Source organism: Microtus ochrogaster, chromosome X, assembly GCF_000317375.1.
Source record: "Microtus ochrogaster isolate Prairie Vole_2 chromosome X, MicOch1.0, whole genome shotgun sequence".
Classification (NCBI taxonomy): domain Eukaryota; kingdom Metazoa; phylum Chordata; class Mammalia; order Rodentia; family Cricetidae; genus Microtus; species Microtus ochrogaster.
The window spans coordinates 39,298,810-39,305,817 of NC_022026.1; positions in this window are offsets into that span (position 1 = coordinate 39,298,810).

Sequence of the window (7,008 nt, forward strand, 5' to 3'; positions counted from 1 at the left end):
ATCCAGGTTTAATGGGAGTTCAGCGCTCTTGGGTGGCCCCAGGGGGAACCAGGAAGCCTCAGGAACAAGGAGACCAGGAGACCGCGCGTTCCTCTTTTGGGAGCTCATTTAAATACCCTGGGGAAAAAAAGTGGTCCTGACCCCTCCCTCCCCGGGGATGGGGTCAGGACCTGGCCTGCTGGGATTTGGAGTGCAGACCAGGTCTGGGGGATGGGATAGATGCGAGGGGCTGGAGCCTATGCTCCCAACTTGACAGAAACCATTTGGGATTTTTTCCTGCAGTCTCTTCAACCTTGAAGTATGTCTTACTAGGAATGTAAAGTCAACTTACTTTAAAAATTTTTATAACTATCTAAAATATTGACATAGTTCCAAAGACAAATATGCAATGTGAAGTCTATCCAAAGAAGACTTATTTTTATTTTTGCCCTTTTGCCTTCTTTTCTTTCTTTATAGATAATCATTTTTAAAAGCTTTTATTTGTATTGCTTGTGGACACACACTTATCTGCACACAAATAAATATATACAGATAAGTACACATGAATTTAAGTACCCAAATATGTGCATAATTACATTTGAGTCTTTTCCCTTTCACAATAACATTCTCCACTTAATTTTTTTATTTTTTTACAGCATTATGTTCTCTTTTTATTATTTTATTTTATTACTTAAAACCAACCCAAATTCCCACTCCCTCCCCTTCTCTCACTCCCTTCACAGACCCTTCCACTCCACCCCCTCCAATCCTAAAAGAGGGTAAGACTGCCCTGTGGCAAGTCCAAGGCCCTCCCTACTACATCTAGGTTGAGCAAGGTATACATCCAAAGAGAATAGGATCCCAAAAAGCCAGTACATGCAGTAGAGACCCAGTGCCACTGTCAGTGGCCCCTCTGCCCCAGCCATACAACTGTCAACCACATTCAGAGGGACTAATTTGATCCTATGCTTGTTCATTCCCAGTCCAGTTGGAGTCGGTGAGCTCCCATTAGCTCAGGCAAACTGTCTCAGTGGGTGAACTCACTTGATTTTTTAATATAAAAATATATCTGAGAAACTGTAAGTGTAGCTCAGCAGTAAACCAGCTGTGTCACATACACAAGGCTGACAGTTTAATCCCCAACTCTGCAGACAGTGTGTGCTCATGCTGGCGCACACACACATGCATGCGATTGCTCAGCACACACATACACAATCCCACACTCACACCTCTGTAGTGGTTGTTCTAACAGCTTTCCTCTAATCACTTTCCTAATCCCCATGTCACTTAGTTTGTATTACTGTCTCCAGTAAGAACACGTGTCATTAGATTTTAGGTCACATGGCTAATCCATGATGATCCCAGCTTGAAATTTTTATTTAATTACTTTTGCAAAGACTCTTTCTAAGTAAGGTTACATTTTCGGGTTTTAAGGTGAGATAACTTTTGGGTCACCCAAACAAAACCATTTAAGCCAGTGTATAGCCATGTGTAGGGGTGGAGGCCTGTAATCCCAACACTTGGAAGACATGAGAAAAGAGAAGCCTGAACTTAAAACCCATCTGTTCTGCATAGTAAATCTGAGGTGATCTGAGATATATAAACCATGTCTCTAAAAAGAAGACCAGTCAACCCAGTACAGGCTGCTTTCTGACAAATTTAAATCTGACCTACATGCAAAATACATTCTTCCGACTCCCATTTCTGTCACAGTAGTATGTGCATAGAGTATTATTCATCCCCCTTCCCTTTTTTAAATTTTGCACACTGAATTGGTGGATATGAGTTTATCCAGCATCCTCTGATTGTTTCAGTCTTCTGCTATTAAAAAATAAACTTTCCAGGCGATGGTGGTGCACACATACCAACATGTGCATATATCACCCAAACTTCAAAAAGAATTTTGAAAACTACAACTGGATGTAAACCCAACATCTGGGTTTCCGCCATTAAATTAAGATATTGCTGTGGTGGTAAATTACACATACATACATATACTTATTCACACATACATGTTAATACCTAATACATATTCTATTGAAAGCTTTTATATGCCTTTTAGTTTTTAAAAGTTATTTTATGCTTTTAATTATTTTGTTCATGTGCATGACTACATATAACATGCATGTGGTACCCACAGAGGCTAGAAGAGGTCATCAGCCCCCTGGGACTGGATTTTCAGGTTACTGTTAGCTATATAGGGATGTTGGGAATTGAACCTGAGTCTTTTGGAAGAGCAGTCAGTGCTTTTAACCACAGAGCCATTTCTTTAGCTCTCTTGTGTTGACAAAGGTTTCTGTCCCACCAGGTCTCATAGCTGTCCAGTCCCAATGAAACACACAGAGGTCTACATTAACCATAAACTAGCTGACCTACTAGCTTGGGCTTCTTATTAACTCTTACATCCTACATTAACCCATAATTATTATTTGTGTCAGCCATGTGGCTTGGTATCCTTTATCAGTGAGGCATTCTCATCTTGCTTCCTCTGCATCTGGGTTACGACTGCAGACTGAACCTTTCCTCTTCTGCATCTGGGTTACACCTGCAGACTGAACCTTTCCTCTTCCCAGAATTCTCTTGTTTTGGTTGCCCTGCCTATACTTCTTGCCTGGCTATTGGCCAATCAGCATTTTATGAAATTAATACAAGACTGTTGGAGGAGGGCTGCTTGTTGGTTCCTGGCTGCCCGGCTAGCTTAGACCCCAAAATAATCACACAGAAACTGTGTTAATTAAATCTTGTTTGGCCCATTGGTTTTAGCTTCTTATTAGCTAACTCTTATATTAATTTAAGCCATTTCTAATAATCTGTATACTGCCATGTGGTTGTGGCTTACTGGGTTAAGTTCCCCGTGTCTGTCTTGGGTGGCTCCATGGCTTCTTTCTGACTCCCCCTTCCTTTCTCCCAGCATCCAGCCTAGCTTTCCCCACTTAGTTCTGTTCTTCCCTGCCATAGGCTCAAAGCAGTTCTTTATTTATTAACCAATAAAAACAACACGTAGACAGAAGGACCTCCCACACCACAAGACCATTGTCCCAGAGCAATTCTTCCCCACCCCATTTTTCAAAACAAGAACTCTGAAACCAATTTCAGAGGTTTTTTTTTTTTTGCATCTAGAATTCCTTCCCAAACTCTCTCAGGCTTTATGTGGATATAGTTGTCGATGTTGATACCATTTTGTTGACAGAGGTTTCTGTCCTGCCTGATCCTGCAGCTGTTCAGCCCCAAAGAAACACACAGAGGTCTATATTAATTATGAACTGGTTGTCCTATTAGCTTAGGCTTCTTATTAACTAATTCTTACATCTTAAATTAATTCATTATTCTTGTCTGTGTTAGCCACGTGGCTTGGTACCTTTTATCAGTGAGGAATTCTCATCTTGTTTCCTCTGTGTCGACTACAGACTCAGCTTTTCCTCTTCCCAGAAGTCTCCTGTTCTGGTCACCCTGCCTCTACATTTTGCCTGGTCACCCCACCTATATTTCCTGCCTGGCTACTGGCCGATGAGTGTTTTATTAAAATAATACAACTGACAAATCTTTACAAAGTACAAGACCATTGTCCCAAAGCATTCTTGAGTGCTTTTTATGAACACTGCTGGAGACTGAATCCTGGACCTCACATGAGCTGAGCACATATACTATTATGGATTCCAGCCCCTTTTTGAGTATTTTAAAAATGAATAGGTTGAATTTCTTTCACATTGCTCTTGTTCATCTGTTGAGAGGAACATAAAAATTTCCTTCTTATCTGTGAAAACATGATTGGTGATGTTAATAATTCTCCTGGTAGATAATTGATCAACCTTGCTTTTGAAAACTTAATAAAAACAATGGAGGATGAGTATATTTTTAACATGTTTTGAAGCTGATTTGTTAACATTATTTTTGTATTAAAACAGTGTAAAAACATTTTTGATCATTAAAAGTATTTATTCAGTTATATTATGGGTTTTAATTTTTATTTCAAAGTTGTTTTTTCATTTTACATACCAATCATAGTTCCTCCTCCCTTCCACTCTCCCCAGCTTCCCCACAATTCATCTCCCATCCACTCCTCAGAGAGGGTAAGGCTTCCCATGGGGAGTCAACAAAGCCTGACACATCACTTGAGGCAGGACCAAGGCCCTCCCTCCTGTATCAAGGCTCAGCAAGATATTCCTTCATAGGAAATGGACTCCAAAAAGCCAGTTCATGCACTAGGGATAAATCTTGGTCCCACTGTCAGTGGGTTTAAAGACTACCCAAGCTACAGAACTGTCACCCACATTCAGAGGCCCTAGTGCAATCCTATGCGGGTTCCCCAGATGACAGTCCAGAGTCAGTGAGTTCCCACTAGCTCTGATCAGCTGTCCCTATGGGTTTCCCCATCATGATCTTGACTCCTTTGCTCATACAATCTCTCCTCCCTCTCTTTGACTGGACTCCGGGAGCTTAACCCAGTGCTTAAATGTGGACCTCTGCATCTGCTTCCATCATTTACTGGATGAAGGTTCTATGATGACAATTAGGGTGCTTATCAGTCTGATTACAAGGGAAGGCCAGTTCAGGTACCCTCTCCACTATTGTTAGGAGTCTTAGCTGGGGTCATCTTATTGGATTCTTGGGAGTTTCCCTAGTACCAGATTTCTCCCTAACTTCATAATAGCTCTCCCTCTATCAAGATGTTTCTTTCCTTGCTATTCCGCTGTCCCTCTCCCAACTCAACTATCCTGTTCCCTCATGTTCTCCTCACCCCTCACCTTCACCCCTTTCTACCCCTCCCAGTTTACTCAAGAGATCTTATCTATTTTCCCTTCCCAGGGACATCCATGCATGTCTCTCTTGGGGTCCTCCTTTTTACTTCACAGGGGTTGTAGATTGTAACCTGGTTATCCTTTTTTTTAATTTTTTTAAATTAATTTATTTATTATGTGTACAACATTCTGCTTCCCACACACCAGAAGAGGGCGCCAGATCTCATTACAGATGGTTGTGAGCCATCATGTGGTTGCTGGGAATTGAACTTAGGACCTCTGGAAGAGCACTCAGTGCTCTTAACCTCTGAGCCATCTCTCCAGCAGGTTATCCTTTTCTTATGAGTGAGTACATACTTTGTCTTTCTGGGTCTGGATTACCTCACTCAGGATGATCTTTTCTAGTTTTGCTATGGGAGCAAATTCTGCTCTTTCAGCCAATAACCTTTAAGATACCAGCCCACTTGGCCGTGGTCTCTTATAGTTTAAAAAGCAGCACGAACCGTGTGCCACTCTGTTGCTTCCAGCTCCTGTTCTGGCTGCTGGACTCTGTTCTTGTTTGCGCTCAGAGGACTGTTGTTTAGGACGGTGATCTGTAAGTTTTCCCCTTAAATAAATAACCCTTTTATTATCCTAATGATGAACTGGTGTGGGATTGTTGTACAGCATCACAGTTCCATCCATGTACAAATTTCAAGATATCATTATTTTTTACCACTGAGTAATGCTCCATTGTTTAAATGTACCACATTTTCTTTATCCATTCTTTGGGTGAGGAGCATCTAGGACCTAGTAAAGTATCAAATTTTACTAATAATAATGTCATCGACAGCTCTTCCCACCATTGTTACATTTATTACATCTCTACTTGAATACCCATTGGCTGGAACTGGAAATATTTCACATGCTGGGTGAAAAATTTAGTTAGTTTGTTGGGTTTCTTTCTTAATTCTTTTTAAAAATACTAACTTTCTTTGCTTTTAAAAATGAAATTAGCCAGCTGAGTACCCTAGCATATAGTCTATAGTTACAGCTCTTAGGAGGCTGGGGTAGGAGGATCATGAGAGCAGCCTGGAATGCATAATGAATTCTGGGTTGGCCTGAGCTATGAAGAGAGACCTGTTCAAAAAAATAAACAATTACATTAAATTACAAGCCTTTTTTATTTTTTAAAATGTCATTTTTTAAAAAGTGAATAGGAGGGGGCTGGAGAGATGGCTCAGAGGTTAAGAGCACTGACCGCTCTTCTGGAGGTCCTGAGTTCAATTCCCAGCAACCCACATGGTGGCTCACAACCATCTGTAATGAGATCTGGCACCCTCTTCTGGCCTGCAGGCATACATGGAGGCTGAACACTGTGTACATAATAAATAAATAAATCTTTAAAAAAAATAAAATAAAAAGTGAATAGGAAATGTTTATCCCCCATTTTCATCCAGACTGTCCATCACTCATGAACCACCCACCCCCAGATAAGTGGAAATAGCTTGGTTAGTTAATTTTTTAGTTTTTGATTTGTTGGTATACATGTATTCATCTTTGCTTATAACTACAAATGGTATGTCTGTATTTTTCACTGTAGTTTTTCATTTAGCAGATTGTATGTGTCTTACATGTATGTGTTTACATGTGTTAGCAGTCTGTTACACTTGTGGCATATATAATAAGCAGAGATCATCATCAGAAACTTCTACTTTATTTTTTTTTTCTGTTTTGTTTTGGTTTTTTGAGACAGGTTTTATCTGTGTAACAGTCTTAGCTGTCCTGGAACTAACTCTTGTAGACCAGGCTGGCCTCGAACTCACAGAGGCCTGCCTCTGCTTCCTGAGTGCTGGGATTAGACGTGCACACCACTACCCGGCTTCACCTTATTTATTTTAAGACAAGGTCTCTCATTCTTGATTTTTTTGAGACAGAGTTTCTCTGTGCAACAGTCCTGACTGTACTAGAACTCACTCTTTAGACCAGGCTGGTCTCAAAATCACAGAGGTCCACCTACCTCCACCTCCTGAGTGCAGATATTAAAGGCTTTGGACACCATTACCTGACTGAGACAAGGTCGCTTACTAACAAAAAAAACTTTAAAACTTTTTTGAGACACAGTCTCACTTAAGTATCCCTGACTGGCCTATAATTCACTATGTAGACCAGGAAAGCCTCTAATTTGCAGTAATCCTCCTCCCTCTTCCTCACACATTTTGAGATGACAGCTATGTGATACCATGTTGTCTTTGTAAAAAAAGAATGAAATGTTTGCCAAGGGAAAGGTCAATTGTTTTTCCATAAAAGA